Source organism: Haplochromis burtoni, unplaced genomic scaffold (genome assembly GCF_018398535.1).
Source record: "Haplochromis burtoni strain Fernald_Lab_line unplaced genomic scaffold, NCSU_Asbu1 Contig_95, whole genome shotgun sequence".
NCBI classification, from domain to species: domain Eukaryota; kingdom Metazoa; phylum Chordata; class Actinopteri; order Cichliformes; family Cichlidae; genus Haplochromis; species Haplochromis burtoni.
Window position 1 is genome coordinate 1956903 of NW_024582456.1, and position 26022 is coordinate 1982924.

At 40.0% G+C, this 26022-nt stretch overlaps 1 protein-coding gene across 4 annotated transcripts in view; it reads left to right on the plus strand.

The window, feature by feature from the left end:
- Positions 1-26022, plus strand: part of LOC102296583 (leucine-rich repeat transmembrane neuronal protein 4) — a 61125-nt gene that overhangs the window by 29356 nt on the left and 5747 nt on the right. The window contains exon 3 of one of the 4 annotated variants that reach the window (XR_006054623.1): positions 582-809. The exons of 2 other annotated variants lie outside the window; for them this stretch is intronic. The gene's annotated coding sequence lies outside the window, so the exon portion shown is untranslated. Of the gene's footprint in view, positions 1-581; positions 8730-26022 lie in introns of those variants that run through there. One more of the 4 variants, XM_005927009.3, reaches the window with a different exon arrangement.

The following is a 26022-nucleotide window of genomic DNA, read 5'->3' on the forward strand; positions in this document are numbered from 1 at the left end:
CCTGGAACCACCTGAACATGGTAGTTTCATACCAGGAATCAGGGCTGCAACATACAAAAATCCCTGTTTCTGTCTAATTCCATATCATTGACATATTAAAGCAAACTCAATTATAAGACGTGTAATTAAGAGATGATAACTTGCTATTTCCATACAGAAATAGTTGGAATATTCACAGAGTAACATGGAGCGCTGTCTTTTGTCCCGTCTTCCTCCCCTAACCTTGAACTGGTCATGGCAGATGGCCGCCCCTCACTGAGCCTTGTTCTGCTTGAGGTTTCTTCCTGGTAAAAGGGAGTTTTTCATTCCCACTGTCACCAAGTGCTTGTCATATGCCGTGGGAGTGTCTGGTCGGGTGTGGTCCAGGTTCCTGTTGTCCATTCCCTGGGGTGGAGTTGGCCAGCTCATCACCTGCTTCCAATTTCCAGGCCTCCATCTAGAGGGTTTTTAAGCCAGGGCTGCCTGCTACTCCTCGCCAGTTTGTCCTGCTACCACCTGTGGTAAACTTGGCCTCCTCTGTGCTCGGACTCTGTGTGCCTGGATCGTGGGTTAATGTGTTCTCCGTCTCCTGTGTTCTCCAGATTCATCACCCGTCGTGCTCATCAGCAGTGCTGGTTCTGTTTCATTCCCGTTCTCCAGTCTGCCTAGAACCCTAGGACTACACACTCACCTTCTCCTCAGCCTGCCCTCCAGCCCGTACTTCAACTCCCCTGACACCTTGGAACCTGGACCAGCTTTCCCACACTCTCAACCATCCCTGGGACACTCCCACAGCAACCCCTTCCCTGCCTAATAGCCGGTGTTTTCAAGTAAGCACAAGACTCTCCACTAGTACCACTCACCTCTGTCCTTTAATTGTTTCCCATTCAGTAAAACCCTGTGTTTGCTGAAGTTCCCGCCCGTGTTCTCTTTGTGTTCAACGTCTGTTTCGCCGCCCTCGGGCCTCCCTCAGTTCCTGCGAATAATTTCTGTTAGACCCAGTCTTGCTTAAGTTCCTTTTCCTTTCAATAAATTGTATATAGTTCGAGCAATTGAGTTTGCTCTTGAGTCCACTGCATCCTTGTTTGTGACAGTGCTTGCTAAAAAGGGGTTGTCTGATTGTTGGGGTTTTTCTCTGTGTTACTGTAGGGTCTTTAGCTTACAATATAGTCCATTGAGGTGACTGCTGTTGTGATTTGGTGCCATATAAATAAGATTTAATTGAAATTATTGTTATCTCCTTGTTTCCATATTATTACTACATTATTCCTAGCCTGTAATAGGAAGTGCTGCCAACATTTTAAATATATTCATACCAATATGTATTTTGTTGAAATATATATTCTTATATTCGATTATTAATAACATAATTATAGCACAATGAAGGAACATTGGGAATTTAATGTCTTGCTAACCACTGTACGCATCATAATTGACATTAACAGGGTTTGTGTGGGTACAGTATTAATCATCCGCACCTACATTTGCCTCAGTGTCTGATCTTTAAGAGCATTGTATGGAATAAACAACACATCTACAGTACATTCACATTGCTAGCACTATTCTTTTTGCCTTTAACCTCTGACATTGTGCTGTTTAACAGCACAACATGTGGCATGCCTCATTATGTAAATTGTTTCCACGGTCACTAATAGTGTCTTTTCTTTGCAACAATAAACTTAGTGCACGTACACATACATGTAAATGCTTGTCTGAAATTATACGCTTCCTACGTTACACACATGAATGTCATTGCATACACATCTTTGTCACACATACACAGAACCCAGGTTAGACACATTGATGACTCTCACACTGTAGGTGTGAGCGAGCATGACTAAGTGTGTGTCTGCAGTGGGCTGCTGTTTGTCCACACTTTTTTTCAGCCTTCCGCCCAAAGCACACTGGGACAGGCTCCAGCCACTGGACACGGATGAGACTTACAATGCAGCACAATGAAAACAGATGTTTACTGTCGCTGTGAAATGGTAGTGATGTCCAAGCTGTACAATGCAATGTTGAGGAGTAAAACATGGACAGGGGAGAGCAGTGTGGCACAGATATAAATTAATGTTGATAAATCACTGAGTATAACCTTGATTGATGCACAGTGGAATGCAGCTAAAAAGGTAACTGGGCAGATTCACTAAATGGTTGAAATACGTAAAAAGAGATTTTGGTGTGCACCACTGCGTGCTGCTCAGTGCTTTGTACATGAAATTGGCTTTATAAGGTTGGTGGTGATCGATCTGAAGATGAATAGAAACCGAAATGGTAGCCAAATGTCTGCTCTGTCTGAGAAAGCGAAGATGAAAACATTTGTGTACTGTGTCCATCATCTCCTGCCGTGCCCACGCTTCTTCACACAGCTCAGTCATGAAAGTGAAGCGCGGCCAGCAGAAAAAAAGAAACTGTACCTCTTTGTTAATGGGGCTTTTCTTTGAACTGAGCTAGCAGAATTTACTTATTGCAAGCAAGCGTGAGATCGTCGGAATGGTGTATCTGAGGATATAGCCTTAAGTTCCATTTGAATAATATATAAGCCACATAAAAGGTTGATGACAATGTCAGGTGTAAATGGGGTACGTCTGTCTGCACAGCTGAGGAGAAAGGAATCTGTTGCTGACACCAAAATATTCATCAGAGATTCAACTGATGGTGATAAAGCTTTAGGCTTGGCTTTTATACAACAGGACTCGAGAAAAGATGAGTCAGTCCACTTCTTTTGTATTTTTCACCTTTGCTAAACATACTGGAGCTCATGAAGAGCCAAGAGCGCTGGGCTAATTAGTCTTTTTGAAATGATTGATATGAAGGTTGTGGACACATGCCAAATGAGTAAAGCCTAGGATGACTCATGAGCTTGGATTTTGCCTTTAAGTTTTATGCATTGTTGCACAGTACAAACATGTGAGATACTCAAACAAACTGTTTTTGACTTTACAGAGTCCTTGATGGCATGCAGGGCTTACTTTATTATGATGGCTCATGCAGAGATAAACAGAGTGTGGAATTTTATATATATATGTGTATATAGTGATTCTCCCTTAAGACAGTCTGGGGGAGTTTGTTAAATAAAAATGTCTATGCATTTATCATATTAAGGCAAGTTAGCCCAGAAATAAAGCCAGTTGCGTTCTGTTATTTTTCCACATATAAATGAATAAATTCATTTTGCAGACCTGTGTGCCCTCTGCAAGATGGCACTAAATACAAAATCGACCTTGAAAAATTAAAATCTCAAACTTTGTAATGACATTTTTTACAGTACTGTGTGAAAATTTTCATACAAAAAAGGAAATAGGTGCAGTGATTTACTGAAATATGCAAACATAAGGTTACTTGTAATTTCTTTAAGCAGTCTTCAGGAATAGTTCTGCTGGCTACTTGAAGGACATTCAAAGCTTTTCTTTAGATTTTTGACTGCCTTCTGTTTCATTCTCTGCCAACATTATCCCACACTGCCTCAATAATGTTGAGGACTGGGCTCCGGGGAGACCAATCCATGACCGCATTCAGAATTCCATCAATTTTGACAATGCAGCCCCAAACCATGATACCTGTCCTGACCACCTCTGTACACACTGATGACAATTTCAACTACATCCGACCTGTTGATATTTATTTTTAGTCCAGTTCTTGTGTGATGCAGCGTACCTCAGCTTGACCATTTATGGTCTCAAGTGAACTGTAGATAATAATAATAATAATAATGGATTGGATTTATATAGCGCTTTTCAAGGCACCCAAAGCGCTTTACAATACCACTATTCATTCACTCTCACATTCATACACTGGTGGAGGCAAGCTACAGTTTAGATCAGCCAGATGCATCTCTCAGATCCCGTATAAGGTTTCTTCTGGATTTTTTCCAATTTCTAAGGACAGGACTGCCAAATATTTTTCATCTGCTCTAGATAGTTTTCAGCCCTGTCACTTTTACTTTTATCTACCAAGTGTCCAGTTTCCTTAACATTTTTTAAAGGGCACACTCCGCACCATGCTGATATATTCCAAGCTTTTGATTAATTTTCAAAGAAAAACTTTGAGAGACATTCAGAAAACCTGGAGAACTACTCCTCAGGACCACTTTAAAAAAAATTATAAGACAGTCTGACTCCTCGGAAGCCAAATATAAAGAAATGAAGGGGGGATGAACTTTTGCACAGTACTGTGGATTATATAACAGTTTTCTGTGCAGTCTGGTATTAAATATAACAAATGATTTTAAGATGAAATTTAGTTTAATAAGCCTTCATTGACCATTGAGTGTTATTGGTTTAATGAGCTGGTCAGTGGTAAAGTGACTGCTGTGGACATATGAGCAGATATTGTGAAATTATCTTGGTTTAGATGAAGTCTAATATAGGAATTTACATAGCATGTAGTGACATACAGTAGCAAAAACATCCGGGACTCAGACCTTTTTGAGTTAAATTTGGCCGCTGTCATCTTCGACCAGTAGCTGCTCTGCTACAAACACTCCTGCTACTAGGAATTTCTGTTGTAACCACCTGGACGTGCACTTGATTACTGGAAGTCTCAAATGTGTCATGTCTCCACCATAATTTGTGTTTCAGCAAAAAAGAAAAAAACTGCTAGGAGACAAATTTGGCAAGTGGGGTGTGAAGTGATCGACAGTCATGCTCCTGCTGGTGCTGCTGACCTGGTCCTTCTCCTTCAGGCTTAGGCATGGTAAACTCTTAACTAAAGCCTGCTGTTTAGTCCGTGGTTTGTATCCAGAGATCCAGCTTTCATTAGCAGTGGCCGTGGCAACAAGAAAGTTGGGTTGGTCTGATACAGAAGTACATGTTTAATGTCTGGACTAGTTTGGGAGCCATTTGTGACATCTTAAATGCACATACAGATGATATTGTGGAGAAATCATTCAAAGATACATCTGGTAAGGTTTTTGTCTCTGAGGTCCGAGAATTTCTCCAGTGCAACTTGTGGTCTAAAGCAACATCTCCCTCTCCTCATATTCAACCGCTTGTGGCAGATGGCTGCCCCTCCCTGGTTCTGCCAGATGTTTCTTCCTATTAAAAGGGAGTTTTTCCTTGTCACTGTTGCCAAGTGCTAGCTCACAGGGGGTCATCTGATTGTTGGGTCTTTATCTTAAGATATAAAGCACCTTAAAGCAACTGCTGCTGTGATTTGATGCTAGATAAATAAAACGTGAAATTACACCTAACAATGTTTTAGGTTGTAACCTGGAGAAGCTGGGTTATGAACTTTTTTACACATATTGTATTTCCTTGTCAGTGAGGCAGTTTAACACTTAAAGTGAATAATTCCAATGCAAAAGCAAAGTTTGGCCAAGGTAGTTAGAGTGCTGTGCTGGGAATTCTCTAGAAGCTGTCTCCTTCAGTTGTCATTGTTCTGTTGCTATATTTATTCCAGCACTGAGTCTGAATGGAGGCAGTTATAGGGTTTGCCACCTCTGTGTGATTACTTAAACACAACATTCAGCTTAGTCCGCTCTCCATTCTGCAGTTTTCCTCAGTGCTGTAGAGCATTTTATCGTCTTTACGCTCTGTTCTTTTGGGGAATTTGAAGCTTGCAGCTAGCTTTAATTTTTTTGGTCCATGCTCTGCCTCTAGCATGAACCTGATTTGCTTCTCTGTACATATATAATACTCCAAAAGTTACAGATGGAAATATTTTAAAAGGAAAGTATTTCCTTACATGTAGTAAAATACTCCCTTGCTTTAGATACTAGCTTTTCGTGTGCGACTTACTATAAGCACTTGTACTACTACTCGTGTAACATCTGGGCAGCTTGTTTCTCAAACCAGTAATCTCTTCTTAGTGCTTCTTGAGCATCTTTACATGTGCTATGCTCCGTGTTAATCACTGTGCACATATCATTTGTTTACACCAACATACATACATATGTATTGAGCTGGCTCGATGACCAAACAAGTGTACTGTATGGTCAATATAAGCTTCACAGTCGACACTGTGCAGAGGAGATGACAGGATAATTACAGGTATGTACGGTTTGCTGATAGCACAGTGGGAAAGGTCAAGGGGTCAGCAGATCAATAGATTTCTTTCTGTCAGCCATGTGAATATTCATAACAAGGTCAGAGGTGATCATTTGTTCACACAGTGAAAGCAGTAAATCAGTGGATCAAAGAATCATCTTTAATTCATTGTTTCGTTATCTGATTCACAATTCCTTTCATTTCCCTCGCGGATAATGCATCAGATAAACATGCAAATGATCACTAGTTTGCATGCACATATTTAGGTAATTTTTTTGTCCAGTATCGGACATCCTAAAATCTTTTATTTAACCTTATCCCATTAGGCTGTACTCCTTCCTTTTCTTAGCTATTTACTGTATACTCTCCGATTCTCTGATTTTATTTGGTGTATCTGGTTAGCCTTTCTAAGGTACACAGGAAAAAGAAAACATTTCAGAGAGGCCTTTTTTCCCAGGGTAAGGACTAACAATCTCACTGCCCTATAAAATGAGATCTGTGCCCTTATTTGCACCAAGGCCCCACAGCACAATCTCACCACGAGGAGAGAAAACGCCACAAGGCTGGCAGATCGCATCCATGGGCAAGAGGTTCAATTACTTCAGTTGTCATGGAGCAATAAATGACAAATTAAGTGGCTGGCACTGAACACTGCTTGAAGGAGGCTGTGTCAGAATTCTAATGTCAGCTGTGTCTGACAGTGGGTAAAGAGATAGACAGCGAGAAAGAAAAAAACCTTAAAGTTTGGCAAAGGAGAAAAACAGACAACTGTTTTTCAGCAGGATAGATTTTCCTTGACCTTGATTCACGATATTAGGCGTGTTGGCTGCTTGAAAGATGGTTCATGGATGTTTTAATTGCTTTTTAAAAGACCTTCGTGTTATTTATAGGTCCAGTAAACAGCAGGGTGTATTGTTTGGCTGTGTTCATTTAGTCTAACATCTTTATCTGATTATATCCTTTTCAGATGCCCGTGATCTTTGCTACGACAGACTGGAACAGGCATTGTAATCCTGTAATTAATAGAGTCTGCATAGAGAATTTAGACACCGGCCTAATGCAAGTTCTCTGTAGTGCCAGTTTTCATCACGCTGCAAATCTCAATAACTCTAAAGCCACACTAGCAGCATTGTGAAGCTTTAATGAACGTACACACTGAGAAACAAAATCTGTGGATATTAAATGGAGACATTGTGCCACTCTCCGTGTGTTACTACTGTTAGGTGATACATGTAAAGATTGGCCTAATGGCCGTGTTGTATGAACCAGACATGAAAGCAGCCCACATTATTTCATTAGATGTCAATGCAAAACAGAAGACGTTGTCTTAATAGTGTATTAATGGATGACAGAGAGTATATATATATATGGAGATGTAGGTGACCCACACCTACCCCACATTTGCCTTATTGGTTCAAGAGAAGGAAAAGAAACACCCCCCTTTGTGATATTCTACTGCTAGCTATGAACTACAAGCCAAGTACGTGTTTATATGAGTTATTGCAAATTACCTTCAACTACGCTACACTTAGCAGCAAGCACCTGACCAAACAGCAAATGTGAGATCATGATTTACTTTCTTTGAAACTGCTGAACCCTCAACCTTTGGCAACCACTTTTGATCACAAGGCGACTGCATAGGTCAACATGGGTTGATTGGAATCGCTCTCAGATTAGCAAAGGCTTGCCATCCAATTTATAAATGCAGATAGACTGCCAACTCACTGCAATGAGTCTGAGTCATTTTGCTGCAATGGGGGCAACTTGTCTGTTTGCAGTACAGGAACTGACTCAACTCGTAGCCAACTGGTTGCATTCTGGTTATTTTCCTTTGTAAAAGCAAGGCTGCCTGCAAAGCGCTTGTGTCAACAGCTACGTGATGAAGTTGTATCTGAAGGTGAATTTCCATTTAATGTGATGTAGATGGCAATGGCTTTGCAATGGATTTTCAACAGATGGCAGCAGATTTGCAAGTTAACTGAACTGTATCATAAACAGATTACATGCAAACCAATGTGACCTAATTCAGTCAGAAACTGGTGGCAACCTGACTCTGTTTTATTGGGATTTAATTGGTGTTTTATCACACCAAAGTTGCGCAGACCTGGTGCCCATTTTTGAAGCAACCATTTCAAACCCAACAAGCCGGCCGGTTCAGTGCACACAGCTGCAATAAATTTTGTTTGCACTGCAGCCTCCAATCACTGTTTCTCTAGTGTGTAGCATTAGCTGTTAAATGCTAAAGACTTAACATTTCTATTGCCTTCCATCAGGTAACATTGGGTTAAATTTGGTTAGTCCGTGTTCTACTTCAGTAGAACTTGATTGTTCTACTTGAAATGTCATTTGCATTTAGACAAACAGAAATGGCTAAAATCTGGTTTATAAATATTGGCTGAAGGATTTAACTGAAGTGGCCATCTAAACAGTTCATTCAATAATACAATAAAGTGAATGTAATGATTTAATAGATTAGTCTAAATATAGGCTTTAGTCAGACAGACTGGACAATATCTTCAGAGGTGTGAAAAAATCTTTGCCCCCTTTCAGAATTCCTATTTTTTTCTTTGTATGTTTGTCAATATTAGACAAAGATAACACAAGTAAACAAAATGCAGTTTCTAAATGAAGGTATTTATGATTAAGGGAAAAGAAATCCAAACCTATTTGGCCCTGTCTAAAAAAAGTGATTGCCCCCTAAACCTAATAACTGGTCGGGCCACCCTTAGCAGCAAAAACTGCAAACAAGTGTTTGTGATAACTGGCAATGAGTCTTTTACTGTGCAGGAATTTTGGCCCACTCATCTTTGCAGAATTGTTTTAATTCAGCCACATTGGAGGGTTTTCAAGCATGAACCGCCTTTTTGTTTTGGTAGACAGCAGAATTCATGGTTCCATTTACCACACAGAATTTCTTTTTTCAGTTTACAGACTTACTTGAATCACCTTCAATATAAGACATTGTTCACAGCGGCTTTAATACTCGGCCGAACCGACAGGTCTGCCATCCACACTGCCGAGCCACTGGCTTGCCCGAATATAAGGTTTTTTATACTAAAGTACCATCGGAAGTTTTGAAATTAATTTGATTGCTAAACACAGCGGATTAATGGTCAACCTTTAATCTGCTTAGTTTTTATTCCCCATTTTGAGCAGAGGTAAATAATCAAATGACTGAGACCAAACTGAACCACTAGGTCTTGTAATCAATTACATTTTCTGTCTTCAACCAGCTGGGCTTAAAGGAGGGGGGTGGGGCAAAACGAAAAAACATAAAATCATTTTATATCACTGCAGGATACAGACAGACCCCGCTGGCATCCTTTACACCCACCTTTCCTTCATCTTATCGCTGAATTTAAATGTATGTTGTTTGGAAAACATTGAGGTTGCTGACCTCTACTCCCTCGCTCCCTTCATTCTCTCCCCTCGCTCTTCTTATGTGATTTATTACTGGCCGTCCTGCTGGGTACATTGCATCCTGCTCAGCAGATAGACAGTGTAACTGAGTCATGCTGCAGCAGTTTTGTCAGGGTAACAAAACATTTGCACTGGGACTGTGAACTTACATCCCCAAGGTGACCTCCAGGGACATCCTGTTGGGCTACTCAAGGTGACAGCTGAGCACTTGAAGCACACTGAGCAGAAAGGGAATGCGCTGCAGTAAAATGAAGGAGGGCATCACGCGGATGAGATTCATTCATCTTAATAAAGAGGACCATCAAAGTGATGTGGCTGCAGAGCTCCTAGTTAGACAAGGGAAGAAAGGCAGGGAGACAGAGAGAGGAGGGAAGAGAAGCAGACAGGGCTATGGGTAAGGCTTTCCAGCTGTAAACACAATGTTCTTTCCCCGGCATCATTCCCCTGAATAGAACAGTACCTACCTGTTGGCAGCATACTGGCAGAAAAGCTCGTTTTTGCTGAAGTGCTGCAAAGCACATTTTAATTTGACACCCCAAATGCTTGGTAGCACAATTATTCTTTTAAGTGAAAATCTGTCACACTTTCATAAAAATAAACGTGTTTTGCTACTCCACATCAATGGCTGACATACAGTAGCACAGCAGCGATTCAAAGAAGAGTCGAATCACAAAGGCTGTTACATTCCTGTTTTAAACACCCACGTCTGTGGGGTCTTTCCCATAAGATATCTTCTGGCATACAGGGAATGATGCATTTTATGCTGCCAGCAGTGTCTCTGTAATAAATACCGGGTATTTATCTCAAGCAGGGAACAAACTGGGAAAATTGCATCGCCTACAGATGCTACGGCTACACTCAAGTTCATCATAAAATAGAAAGGCAAAGACGTCACTTATTGATTGACAAGTAATCTCCTGTAAAAACAAAAGCAGAGTGACAGCTTGAGTGGTTTTCCTTACAAGAGTGATAGCATGCAGAGAAAAGTGTACCGCATCACCTCCTACCTCTTCATGCAACCAGCTGCTTCCCCCTCCTGCAATATTTAAGACTGATCTGCTGACAAAAAAGCTCCAAATATATCTATATTTTCATGTAGACGGGCTCTTTTTTTCGTAGGCTTGTTTGTGTTTTGACAGAAATCTGGTCGTTTAGCCCCGTAGAGGAATATGCCTAATATTCCAAAAGCTGTCTTGTGTGTCTACATGACCAATTTAAAACCAAATTAATTTTGGTTGATGGTCCTTTTTTAGGGGCTTTTATTTGATGGGGCAATGTAGAGTAGACAGGAAAGTAGGGAGAGGGGGTGATTTACATTTGAGCCCAGACTACTGCAGTAAGGACCACAGCGTTCAGTGCAGCATAAAAGAGTGTGAAGTAGATTAAAAAATTTAATTTGACATCTTTCATTTTGAATGTGTTCTATTTACACTGTAATAATAGCATTTGGGTCTGGCTTGGAAATGGGTGATCTACAACATTCATATTGTGCATATTACTTTGTGCATGTGGGGTTGTGTTAAAATCATTGTGCATGCATGTCACGGTAAGTAGAGTTAGTACAGTTGGTCTTACGCTGGGATTTTTTACACAGCTTTTATTGCATTTTCTAATACACACTTAAAGGTCACTAATGAGGTTACACTGTCTTTACAAGAGAAGCCCACCGACTGTGACTAACATTTTCAGAACCACTTTACTGTACACAATAAAAACAAAAACCTGGTGGCAGCAGGATATTATCTTTTTTATTTCATGCAGCCTTCATGATAAAATCTGGTGCTTCTGCTGTAATGGTTAAAAACAAAGTACACAGGACTTAAGTATGCAGGCATTTATAAAAAAAAAAAAAAGTACGTAAATCCTACAAGGTCCTAAAATGAATACAACTTCAGATGAACAACAATGCATGACACATTACAGTGTGTCATTATTTAATATCATTTATCAAATACACCCTATGCATCATCTGGCAGAACTACGTTTTGCAGCAATATCTTGATCATTTTCTGTATGACTTTATCAGTAGCTCACATTGGTGTGAAGAAATCCAGGTGCATTCTTCTTTACTGTATTAGTTCAGTTCATTGAGGTTTGCAGGAATTCACTTATACTATCTCTGTTTCATGGACATTGTTCCAGAAGCCTTGTGGTTTTGTTCAGTTTCAACTTTGCAAATCTAAGTACTCTCTCATGTTCTTTTTAGAGGGAAAGGCTTGTTCCAAGTAAGCCGTACTTTTTTAGTCTTTTTATAATTGTCTAACTGTCATTAGCTGTAATGTTTAACATGCTAACTGAGGCCTATAGAGTCTGAGATGTAGCTCTTGGGTTACACAGTCTTGGGTTTTCTCTTTACATCTTTACAATACAAAGTGTCTTGTACAGCGTGACTTACATTGTGATTTGGTGATATATAAAAAACAAATGTAAATGAACAGGATGCTATTTGAACCTTAAGCCTCAGGCTGCATAGTCAGATGGCTGATTGCATGTTTCCTGCTGTTGATTGATCTCCCTTTATAGGACAAACCATTTATAACCATTCAATACAGTTTGTAGCTGGGGAAGTGAAAGAATGGATGGATATTTTTGGTAGACCCTAAATTTTACCATTTTTTCTGAGTCATGATTCATTTGCGTAAACATATGCATAAATTCTTTAGCTGGCACATGGGGAAAATATCAAATGTTTAACAATTATCTGTATAACAATAGTCGCTCCTGTTTCTGTTGTAATTTGGACAAAACAGGCACAAAGTTCTCTGAAGTGGATGAATCATGATACCAAAAAAGAAAATCGTAATAAATCCAGATTTCAGAAGAGCTGTAGAGAAACCTTACTCAAATGACACCCACATTCCAGATGTGCCCGTTCGTGTTGTTTACTATCTTGCATGATACATGCAGTATGCCAACAAAAAGAAATATTGAAAAAGGAGAGAAAAGATGGTTCAGGGGGGTTGAAGTTATGTGAAGAAGCTTGCCTGATCATTTTATGAAACCTTTATTCTTATAAAAAGAGACAGCAAACAAACAGAAACCTGTTTAGAAACAAACTGTCTTGTTTATATGTGGAATAAAAGCAACTCTGTTACAGAGGATTGATCATTTTGAAATCCGAAACAGATAATAGTCAGCCCAACGGCCGGCTAAGATGAGATGCAGGTTTCAGAGGTCACACTTCTGTCTTGCTCTGCACTTACAGATTTATTTTTATTTATTTATTTTTTATTTTTCAAACTCTTCAGTCTTCACCCTTAAGTGACAGCAGTGCTCCCTCTGGAGCCACAAAGGGCTTTCGAAAGTTTTTATTTCCACATAATGCAGTAGTGCTTTCAAAGACCTGTAACCAGACTTTGATGTGTAAAATCAGCGGCTATCTCCTCCAAGCTTACGGTACTTTCATCTGCTGTACAGAAATAGAAGAGTTAAATAAAACAAACTACAAACACCATGCGTCACTAGAGCCATAAAGACTGATGCTCATCACAGGGAGCGTTATATATTATGTTATTTTATCTCTACCGCAGTCAACAATCACATGTTTATCAGGTGAAGACAGTTTAATGAGAGTGCAGTTATCGCTGCTGTGTGCAGCTGCATGCATGGACAGCATTTGTAATATCCCGGGCTTTTAGGGGAGTGGCATGAGCAGCACCAGAGACACGGCATTAAAACAAAAACCAATCTTTGGGATCATTGCCGTGGAAAAGACAGTTTGAGACTTCTGAAAGTGGGGCAGAACAGTCCGTTTGTTTGACAGGAAGAAGAAAGACGCTGTAATGCGATTCCATGCAACAGCTATTCTATCACAGAGCTGGCCTCGTGCCTCTTTGCTTCACTTGTATCCTTTAGCAATTTTCACTTCTCATCGACGCAGATGAATCTCTGCTGGGCCTTCAACCCGATCGTCGTAGTGCAGATTGTTCCTCTGTGGAAATATCACAGGAGGCCAACAGCTGGCTGTAGTTCATTTTTTGTCACTTCACTTTTTCAGCCACATCATTATTGAACAAGTCTGTTCAAGTTCAGAGGAGATTTCAGACTGTAGCACTTAAACAGATGGCAGTCCTCTAGGCCTTTTCTGCAGAAACAAAAGACTGACAGAGATAAACCTAAATGTAATATCTTTTTCCTGCAGTTTTCTTTTTGCAATCAGTTGTTTCCCTGTGCACAAGTTGGTTCTCCAGCCAAGAATGAGGCGTATTTAGAGCAGTGGAAATCTGTGTGTTTTTGTGTGTCTCCTTCGGTGTATCCTTCCTTAAAGATTTGATATTAGTGTGAAACTTAAGCGGATATTCACACAATGACCCAGCACATAAACTATCATGTGTGGCATACAGAGACCCGCATGCAATGGCACATAATCTTCCACAGCATTAAGAGTTAGACATACAGCCTATCCTGTAGAGTTATCACCATGGAAACTGGACAGAAGTGAAAAGCCTATACTACGGTGGATGGAGCAATGGCATGACAACATCCTAGGCCCTACTCTGTGACATACACAATATGGAAAAGCTTTATCTGCCAGCCTCTCAGAAATGCAAATCACTGGCCATCTTTCCACTTTAGCATCCTTTATTTTACTTCAACCTCAGCACTACAGAGTCTATGCAGATCAACCTGAGCTCTCAGAAGGGGTCAGTCAGGTATTTAAAAAGGGTGAGAGCGGTAAGAGTAATAAAAATTCATAAAAGATTCTTCAGAAATCCTGTTAAGCTCTATATATCAAAAGCTAATGATTATTACCTTGTTCAGACTTTGAGCTCTCATGGTTGAATGCTTCAAGAAAGTCAGCTTTCAAAGTATATGCTTAAATCGCCGCAGCAACATTTTCTTGGTAACCACTGACTAACAAAAAAATCCATGTCTTATCAAACCAGCTGTCTATTTTGTGCTACTGCACTGGCTGCCCAAAATCTAGGAGCTTCTTTTCCTCAGCCTTTCTGTACTTTCGAAAAAAATATATATACTAAAGCCACTACAGGGATTTAGATTGGCAATGGATGAAATGACTGTGGAGGCCCATTGTTTTGGTTACAGCCCTCAACTTGACTTTGCCACCTTTGGTAGTGTACGTGTGCAGCAAACATTTTGTCAAACATCCAAATAACAGTTTAGGCTCTAAGTGAAGCTAAAGCATTTTGACAGCGTGCCACCAGTAATATAGTGGAATGTGCATAATTTAGAAACCTATGAGTAATAACGCTATGTTTACAAGAGCCTCCGTCACAGAGGCCTAGACACAGGTAGGAGACAGCCAGGCAAGCATCTGTTGCTAGGGAAAAATGAGCATTCCCCACCTGGTTGCGACTAGTTACTGGAAGTTAGCTGTGCAATCAATTGCTAAAGCAGGCCTAAAGACTGGTCAGTGACATCTCTCCACCCATCCAACCCGCTAATACCAGTCGCTGGTGAAAAACGATTTCCACTTCTCGTTTGCGATGCACTTTTTCAAGTTTCAGTGTGGTTAGTTAGCAAGTTTTTGCAGAAAGGCCTTTGTCTTCCATGCAAAATTCAAGCATCCAAGGGAACTTGCTAGCGATCAAAGCAATCACAAGCAGGTGTTTGGTGCAGTACCCTTTTTGCTACTGATTGCACACACAGCCAGTAACCTCCGGGAGCCTGACTAGCGTTCTTCCGAGCTCCTTAGACCGTGACCTGGATGCCTAAGAACCTACACAGACTGTTTTGAGAATACATATTTTTCTCTAGAGACTGGAGGTAGCAGCCATTGTGATTGAGGCCTTTTAAAGTGTGCCACCTGTAATATAGTAAAATGTGGATTATTTAGAAGACTAGCCTGTTGATGCTAGCTAACATAAATATACAATTTTATATAACATTTTAGCTAGCTAGAGGCATCTTGTTAAAATTTAGGACCTCGGTTTCATGTTGTGATAAGTTCGGCTGACAGTTTTTGCATGCAGTTAATGGGCTTTTCATAGCATTTCTTTCTTTTTTTTTTGCTGTTTCCACTGACTCCTGGCCAGGAAATGTCATGTAATTGAATTTGGCAGCATGTTTCCTTGATTGACAGGTGTTCATGCCTCCTGCTTAGCCATGGTGGTTGCTAGCTCTATTCCTCACATATCCCACAATAATTTTCCAAATTCTGGCAATCTGAAAACCAGCCTGAAAAAGGATCCCTCTATCATATAGTGATTTCTGGCAAATATAAAATGTGCCTATGGTCATTTGTTTAAACAATCAGAATCTTCAAATGCAGAACTTCCAGCGTGCGGCTCATTTTCTAAATATAGTCCAGGAGAAAAATGTAACAGGAACAGTTTGCTCGAGACGAATTACTTGCCTTATGGTATTTGTCAGTATTTTCCATAATTAGCGGATAGCTTGTTAGCTCGTCTGCTTCATGCTGTTGTGTCTCCCTGACGATTCCAACATAAACTGGAAAGAACAGAGTACCATTGCAGAGGGAAAAAAGCCACCAGGAGGATTATAGAAGGGATGATTTTTTTGCTTTTAGTTAGTCTGATGTAGGCCCCAAACCAAGGCTGAGTTTAGGTCTATACCGATCCCTCTTTTAATCCTTAACCCCAACCCCTATCTTCTCTGTATGCGTTTAACTCTAATCCCCAAATTAACCTCAAGCCCAAACCTTCACTTATCCTTTTTACAGAAGTTACGGCTGAGCTCTGTGGCTTGTTACTAAATGCAGTTGCTTAATTGGACTATCGGTATAAGATGTGAGCAAATTACCATATCTCTTATGTCCTGCAGTTCTTGCATATCAGCAGATTCCCATGGAGTTAAGATGTTTTAAATAAGTGGAAGGCAGGACTTAACTGTACACACTGTATCTGTGCAATCTTTCAATCAAACAAAATTTGGCCCAGCTTCTCTGCAGCAGCCATCCGCACAGTCAGTGAGCATTCAGTCTGAACCAAGGTGACTGTAATATTGCCATTGAATACACTAGTCTTTTATATGTTTCTTTAACTTACTAAATTATCTGTGCTTTGCAGCATTAGCTCTGCTTTTCACCCGGCCAAGGCAAGGCTGATAAACTATAGATCCATCAGACAATGAAATAGCTCGGCCGTGCAGCACTGAATCATCTTTCTTTAAGAATTACTGACTGTATGCATTTCCTGACAAACTTCTTTTTCTTTTGTTGATATGGAGCTTTTTCTAATTTTAGTTACCTCCCTTGCTTGTTTTGTTATTTCTCCAAGATATATCTTATATATGAAAATGGACTTTCTTTAGAAAACTGCCATCACGCTTTAAGCGGATATTTGCAAATGTTATTTTTTGATGCAGAGTAACGTTAGCAGTGTCCACCATGCACTCTTGATTGCACTAAGTGATGGAAAAGCAGCTCCTATAAATCAGGGGTTCTGTTTTCACCCAGTCTGGACATGACCACAGCGTCCTGATGCTTTACTTTGTTAACCAGCTATGCTGCTACAGTAGGTGCTAAATTCCTCTGTCTGCACTTTGATGTCGGGAAGAACTTATAGAGATTTATGACAAAAACATATGAAAGTAGACCAAATCAATCAAATTTCCACCATCAAGACCAACTTCCCCATGCATCCATTCTCCAGAAAAAAAAGAAAAAATAATTATTGAAAGTAATCATAGATGTTTTATGTTCATTTTAACTGATGAGAAAGCCTATTGCATTTGCTTTAATTATCACTAGACTGCATTAAAATTTTAGAGACCTGTCTCGCTGAATTAAGTCCAAAGCAATTAAAAGAAATTTGTATATATACCCCAGCAAATCCAACGTGGTCTCTATTTTTTCAATTTAAATAATACCAGCTCTGACTTGTGGCAATTATACATACAAAAAAAAAAAAAAAACAGCAGTTGGAGTTTCTTGTTGCAAATGATATCCATTAGAGGGTCTGGCATGCTAACAAGAAGGTTTACTTTAGGCCTTTGTTCAAATGGCGAGAAAACCCTCTGCTGTGATTTTTCTTTCCCTCTCACAGCAGTGTATAGCCTTTAAGACATGTTACAGGATAAAAGCAGAGTTTATCCTTACTGCATGTGTGATATCAGCTACATAAATTAAATACGAATCTTTAGCAATATCTTATTACACTATATGATGCATCACAGTTTCAAGTAAAGAGGTGTGACCTTAGAAGTGAAATGATTATTTTTTTTATTATTATCATTTTAGAACTGGGTTTTTTTTAATGGCTGTTTTGACAAGCAGCATCAGTACATACTGAATGTGTGTGCTTGAAAGAGTGTGTGCGTGTGTGTGTGTGTGTGTGTGTGGATGTGTGTGAATGTGCACTTAGGAAAGTGTGTGGGAGTGTAAAGAGAGAGAAAAACAGTCAACGGGGGAGAATGAACCAAACAGTGTAGCACACATCCCTGCTTAGTGCATGCCTCTCGATGAATATGGATTCATCTATGCATCTACATTTTCTTGGCTTCCATATTCAGGTTACTTATATCTACATATATCAGAAAAGACTACGAAGTGACTCATAAATTGTCCCTCCAGTAAATAACAGTAAATCTCAGCAGGCATTGCCAACATTGATGAGCAGAAAATGGGATGAGCAGCATTAGGAGGAGATAAATCCCCACATCTGAAGGATTATGGTTATTTTGACAAATGCAAAATGCTTTTCAAATAGAAATGTAATTACATGGTCAATATTAAAGTCAGCAGAAGATGATCTTTCTGGAATTCTAGCACACGCAGTATCAAATTGTAAAACTATTAGTTGCCTTTCAGATGGAGGTCAACGTCTGGTCTCCTTATTGCTACTAAACCCCTATATGGAGGATGCTAACCGCCTGCTATCTTGTTCAATATATGTTGCATGATTTATGAAATGAAACGTTCTCCAAGGACAATTTAGCTTCTGTCTCTTGTATGCACATTTCTGATCTTCATAACAATGCATTTCCTCTGCTGTAGCGTATGTCCCGCTTAATTAAGCTTACTGACTACTTGTTATCAGCTTCATGTCGGCAATGCTCATCCTGAAATTATTTTTCAGTTCATCAACAATCAGGGAAGGGGGGTCTTATGGCCATTAGGATGCCATTCAGCAGCCTTGGGTGTGCAGCCTAATAGACAGCAATGATAATAGAGGCTTGTCTGTGCTCTCTCACCGCAGCGTTGACCACTGAGTGAATTATCCAGCTGACAGAGAGCAGCAGCACAGCTCGGGCGGCGGATGTTGTTAATATGCCAATGAGAGCTCATGCCTCCCGTGCCAGTCTGAGGCATGCTGGCATGGTGCAGCTGCCTATCACGCAAATGGGAATTATTTAGCTGCAGCTTGACCTACATTCAGAGCAGTGCAAAAGGGGGACCACCTATGCGAATGTTTTCATTAGCATCACAAAGCTAATCGCTCAGGAATTAGAATTAATTGCTGTGTACTGTTCAGATCACTGGCCTCTTTAGCATCTGCTGCAAAGTGTTTTCGAGTGGGTCAGCGGAGCGCTCTACTGGAGAACTGTGACATTTGTAATGCAGCACCAAAATCACGAGAAAGTCTGAAGTTACACTGAAAGGTTATGATGCTAGGAGGCTGCTTAGAGTCAGGACAATGCTTTCAGAAATTGAAGCTCCTGGCTACAGCTAGCTTAGATGAGCATGAAGACTTGTATAAGGGGGAAGTCTTTAAAGCCCACTGTTATAGCTGGTTTCGTCCATACAAAAATCAAATGTTACACACTGTTTCCAGTCTTGGGATTAACTTTAATCAGAAATTTAGTAGACAAAATCCTCTGAATCTTCTTAAATAGTTTTTTTTTTTTTGCATTTACTAGTTTGAATTTTTTTACTAGCTATTATTATTCTTATTATCATTATTGTCATTATTATTATTTTTACTATCTTGTGGCACTTGTTCACTTCACGCCTGTATTAAAAGCCCAGACATGTATGTTAATTTTGTTTTGTTCATTTTTCCTGTTTTCACTTCCTCGAGGCATTGTAAAACCTACACAGGTTTTTGTGTTTTCATTTTCTCATTTGAGCACATTGAGTTGACTTATAATGAAATGCGCTATATAGATAAAGTTTTCATTACCATTATCAATTTATTATATTTATTTTCATCATATCACAAAAGTAGTCAGAGGGCAAAAATAACCAAAGAAATTAATATTAGATAAATATATTTATTCTTCTCTGCAAGACACATATTCCACGAGACAAAATAAGCAGTTACAGGCATTATTGGCCTCACTGTTTAAGCACATACAAGTACATAACAATAGACATGTAATGGCAACAATGTACGTGTAACGCAAGTTCAGTGTTCATTCTGAGAGCAATTACTACACAAAACTTATATAATTAGTAAGAAGACAATTCACAGACACATGCAAATGTACTGATAATGTTTGAGATCAGCTGCTATACATAATACATTTAATTTGTAAGGACTAGAGTGCCAAAAAAATTCTAAAAGCTTTTTAGATTTTGACAATTCTGGTACTCTAGATTAAACTGACCATGTAGGAGGAGTTGTGGAACAGACATACACACACTCTGATTATCATAGTAATATTATTATTATCATTGTATATTTTGCTGTCCAACATATAGTAGATTTGACCTTAAACACTATGGATTATAGCAAGGAACAGACAGTCTTCTATCTGAATTGAAGCAGGAAAGAAAAAAGGGCTTTTTTAAATCAACTACATTCATAATACTGTATTTCCAAGAACCATATTCCTGATGTTTCTTTGAAAACTGTAGCTATTCCAAATATTGTGGCATCTGTGTAATCCACTCTACATTTCATTAGCCAGACAGTGCTAACTGTACAAAAGCACTAGATGTCACAGAGACAACTTAATACCACACACAGAGCAGTCTTGGGAGAAAACGGCCCAGGTAGTGAATAATTTTTCATATTGCTTGAGGTGAGGATTTTAGTACTCATGTTTTGCACACACAGACTGTGGAAAAACCACACCCTGTAGTCATTTATTTTCCCCAACTTTTCGTTTAGGTAATTTCTCCGTGTTTTGTTACTTTGTCGTTTAGGTTTTTTGTCGTCTCCGTCTCATCCAACAATTTCATTTTCTCTCTTATCTGAAGTGTTAACCACTGCTCTTTTTTGTGTTATCAACACTCAATACCCAGTACACAACGCCACACAACTAAACAGAAAGAAAAGAAAAGAACCTAAGAAAAAAAGGCATTATTGTTTATTTTAATAGCTGTCACCACTTCAAGCCCAGAGCAATTCCCACAACAGTTGAGAAGATAATTTCTTAACACTTTAAACTCTAGAGGTTTTCAGTGATAAACAATGAATCATAGCTGAGAGGAAGATGTGGGGGGAAAAAATTGAAAATAAATATGGGATGTAATAACCCGAGGTATAAATGTACCTCCGTACAATATAAACAGCAAAAAGTACCTGAATTAAAGGTGTAGTTGAGGTAACGGCCTCTGCGGAGGACACTTGTCGTGTTCGCTTCTCCTGAAATTCACTTCGGGGTAAATAGGTCAAGCTGCAGTTTAAACAGTTAACATAAAGTGAAGACAAGATCAGGCTGATGCCAGATGTCCGCTCTATTACCTTGGCCGGTAGCCAGTGACTCACTGAATAACGGCGTACACTTGTCAGGAGGAAACAGAGCTATTCTTAGATGGCTATTGTAATCAAGAGATTTGAATTCATTTTATATTTTTCTGCTTTTGTAGCGCACAGCTAGATTGGAAGGGACTTTAGGACCCATTAAAGTTAGGAAAGGTGACGATCATTCCTCAGGCGAAATCCAGCTATATGCAGCTCTGTTGGCAAATATCCAAGCAGAGCTAGCCAATGACTCACCTCTCTAAGAGCTCCAACTGTAACAGCCAGCGTTTCCCCAATATTCCTGATTAAACCTGAATGCTAAGTCAGCTTAGATCGCCAAAAAGGGTTTTACTCTTTTCCTCTGTGTAAAGACATGAAACTGATCCTGTTTTAGATCAGCGCTTCGGAGATGCAGATATTAAAGATCGCCAGTGAAGAGCAGGGAGAGGGCTCTGTGCTCTGTGGAAATGGAGCCCGATGTTCCGCTGACCTCAGAAATGTTCTGTTTAAACACAAAACAGCATTTATCCCAATCTTAATGACCGCCAGCTGCAGCAGCTTCATCAGACCTATGAAGGGAGATGACATTAAGTTAAGTGACTTTGTTTTGACATTTTGTATTTTAGTTATTATTGGACGCTATTATTCACAGAAGCTGACAATGGGTGAAAGAAAAGCTGTTGTCTTTAACAAAAACAGCGGAAGAGAAAAAAAAATCAGCTGGTTAACTTAAAGTGGCGTTAGACAACTTCCCCCGCACTGCTCCCCCACGCGCCACTGTCATAAAGTGACTGAAAACAGAGGCAGGTTTTTTTGTTTTTTCCTTTGATGTAGTAGAAGCTATATCAACTGAATATCAAGTCTTCTAGCTTCCTCTATTGAATGAATGGCTGTATGAGATTCACATTTTCAGGTTTTGCCACTTTCCCTCTCTGTCTTATTTGCCTTCCTTTTTTCGTTGCATGTTAAATTCAAATGTTACTGCAGTTGGTCTGATGCCTAACATTTTAGCAACATGGAGAAAGCTATTGTTAGCTACTGGGGAACAAAGCAGTACCTCTTCTGCTTAGGCAATTAAACCTTCTTGTTTCTGGGAGACTTTTTACCAAGCACCAGGGACAATTCCTCAGTGAAAATTCTGTTTAGACCTCAGTTACACCAGCCTAGAGCCTGGTTGACGTCCCCCTGGAACCATGATTGCCACAGTCACCCATAGTTTGCATAACTTTGTCTTGACTGCAAGCATTTGCTAATTAACCATGGAGCAGTAGTAAAACTTAAAAGTGCAACAAAAATCAAAAAAGGAAAATATTTTCTTCCAAAATGTCTGTGAAGGTTCTCAGTCATCCAGGTCATCATAGTCAAAGGAACTTGCAAAGAAAAGCGTCTGGACTTCTTTAAGTTGCTTGAAGACGTTTCACCTCTCATCCGAGAAGCTTCTTCAGTTCTAAGAAGATCAGACACCAGCGAGGGAGGATAAGAAGGACAGACGCAACAACATTGTCATCCCCTATGTAGCCGGTGTATCAGAAAAACTCAGGAGAGTTTTCTCCAAGCATGACATCTCAGTGTATTTCAGACCCAGCAACACGCTCAGACAGAAACTGGTTCATCCGAAAGACAAAACGCCAAAACACAGACTTAACAATGTGGTGTATGCTGTACAGTGCAGCGAGGAATGCTCAGACCTCTACATTGGAGAGACCAAACAGCCACTTCATAAGCACATGGCACAACACAGAAGAGCCACCTCCACAGGACAAGACTCAGCAGTCCATCTGCATCTTAAGGATAAAGGACACTCTTTCGAGGATGCCAATGTTCACATTTTGAACAGAGAGGACAGATGGTTTGAAAGAGGAGTGAAAGAAGCCATCTATGTCCACTGTGAGCGACCATCTTTGAACAGAGGCGGGGGTTTACGACACCAACTCTCTGCCATCTATAATCCAGTTTTGAGATCCCTTCCCAGACGCCTTAACGCCCACTCACATCCTGGGCCATCTGACCTCAGGAATTCGCATGATAAGGTGGGGCCAGGTTTCACAATGAACACACCCGAAACTCTGGCTGATTGGGACCCACGCCCAGTTTCACACCTTGGCTCAGGTGATTAGAGGATCATCAGGGGGTCCTTTTGTCCCTCTGTGGGGGGTTACTCCCACTAGGTTTATATCTGGGACTCTCCACCATTTGACCTTAGAACTGAAGAAGCTTCTCGGATGAGAGGTGAAACGTCTTCAAGTAACTTAAAGAAGTCCAGATGCTTTTCTTTGCAAGCTCCTTTGATTTTCTTCCAAAGTAAAACTCTTACTGCTGAAACCAACAGGCTTTTCAGTTTCACTATAGTTTTGTAAGCAGGTAAGTATTTGCAGACAGGCTTTTTTTCTTTTAGTGTTGCATGGTATAACTCTTTGGGACTACAGTAAGCAACTTAATGCAACCGCTTGCCAATCAGTTGGGGAATACATATTTCACCAGCTGATGAAGGTTTCACTGCACCACTGTGGCTTTAACAGCTGATTTCACAGTGCCTGCCAGTAGCCTCCAACAACCACTCACAGTCAGGGAAAACTAACATTTTCCTAGCAAATGGTGGTTTCTGAAGCAGTTGCCAAATGGTCTCCAGGCTTGTGTGACTGAAGCCTTCTGTAGCCTGTTAAAACCCAGATTGCATTAGGCTGTAGCCATTCACTCTGCAGTCAACATTTATTTCATAACGACAAGTTAAAGCCAAACTGCCCATTTAGACGCCAGTACATTGTACACAGATAGTGACCTTTGAGTTAGAGGACAGCTGTTTGCGTGGCTCACAGCATGGTTAGTCATTTCACCTGTTTTGTTCAGACTGAAATATCTCAGGAGCATTTCCTGATTTCTTTCTGGTTTTGAACAGTCTGTACGATACTGGATAGGTTGTCATGATATGTGGTATAGACATTAATTTTCCCAAAATACAGATTGGAAAATCTTTGTTGACCGCTCTAAACTTTAATTGCACCATTAGGTCAGATTACCAGTTTGCCATTTCATTGCTTTATGGCCAGATACATGTAATAGTACTCCAATAACCTCTGTGTTTACTGCCAAGTAATACATGTTAACTAACATGATAAACTAAACAGATAAACAGTGCGTTTTAATCCTGCAAAAGCACAGAGAGGGTAATCAAATACATATATGCCGAGCAGGTGTGTAGCATTAGTGTAGCATTTTTTCATTTTAGCTCACAACCATGAGCACAAATGATTAGATATTTTTCACTTTGATCACTAACGATGGTTAGTGATAAGCTTTCAGTGTCACAGATTTTATTCAAAGTGGACATCCTGCATTGAATTTCTCTTGCTTCACCGCTGCCTGAGAGAATATATGCCTTAATGTTTTGCATTGTTTTAACACATGGCGCTTTATGGGCTCGTGCAGCCGCTTAGTCTTGTTGAAGAGTTCATATGAGAGGGTGCCAAAATATAGGGTAGAGTGAAAGATATTCAGTAAAAATCATTAGGGTGATTCATACTGTAAGTGCAAAATCCAAGCCTCCACTACTTGACGTGTCACATCTCACTACTTCACTCACTGTTTCAGTGAAAACTATTCTCAATGATGAGTGTTTAACAGTTACAAACGGTTCTGCTGAGCTTAACTGTGCAGTGTCTGTAGAACGCCCACTATAAGGATTCATAGATGAACTGTATAGCATGTTAATGTGTGGCTTTATTTCTACTTTTTACAAGACGAAAGCTGTAGCTATTCCTGATGGTCATTGAAAAAATACTGTGGAGGGTTTTAATAGAAAAAAATGGAGCCCGTGAAATGGAAATCATAGTCGGATTTCTTGGCATTTCATCCCACGAATAGAAACTTAGTGAGTGCTCTTTATATAAGCTATAGTAGGTGACAGTGTGAGTGAAGTGCTGGAAAAGGCTGCAAATGATTAAAGTGTTTGAGGAGGTGGCAATAAATAACAAGGGAAAGGTTCAAATGCAGCGTGGTTGTTTTGAAATTGTTGTGGGTTTGTTGTAATGTATGTGTTTATTGTAATATGCCTATGTGTTGGGTGGCATATAATTACCTATGTCTATGGTTTTCACTGAGGCATCTCCACACTTGCTGTACCACGCTGCACACCATTTGAATAATCAGTACATTTTATATCCAGCCCACAAAGATGCAACTTTAAAACTCTGTATAAAGACTGACTTGCAAACACATACCAAAAATTATACTGTAGACAGTGAATAAATAATTCTATCTGTATGACAAAAGAGGAGTCTCTCTCAATGCTTAGGTTTGCATTTTTCTTTTAACTATTTGCATTTCCCATTGAATGTCACAAATCCTTCACAAGCCTCAAACTGTTTTAGAGGTCATAAGAAGCTTTTGGGGTGGCTGTGGCATCTCGAAGGAGATAGAGCAGGCCCTCCGCTAATTGAAAGATCCCGAGGTCCTCAGTGTGTATGTCGAAGTGTCATTGGGCAAGATACTCAGCAGCCCTCAGAGTCTCATAGGTGTCTGTGAGAGAGCAGTGCATGAATGTGCGTGGAAATGGCTGAGTGTGGCTTGTAGTGTAAAGCACCGCGTAGTGAGAAAGACTGAAGAAGCACTGTGTAAATGGTGCCCATTTACCATTTCTCTTTCAGGTCTTTTTGTGATATCTGAACTACTGATGCTGTTAACAACATGATGAGACCTATATGATTATAGCACTATTCCTTTCTAAAGGTGTATTTATTTTGTAATTACAGATCTGTACAGGTCCCTGGTGGATAGGCGCAAAGGCCAAGAAAGCCTTTTATAGTCTCTGCAACTGCAGCTCAGTTTGTTTTATGGTACCTTTGGATTTCATGTGGAATTAACTGGTGAAGTTAAACACAGGAGGCAAGAAAGTGTTGTAGAGGCAAAGGTTGTGGGTGCTCTGCCAATTACTTCTGCAAAGAAGGAAAGGGCTATTGGTTTGACCAGCTAACCAGGAAAAATTTATATCCACTTCACTGCTTACGTGTTTGACTTTTACTATTGTAATAATTGGAGAAACAAGTTCACGGTGTAGCCTTTCCCCTTTGGCAGTCTGTACCGAGAAC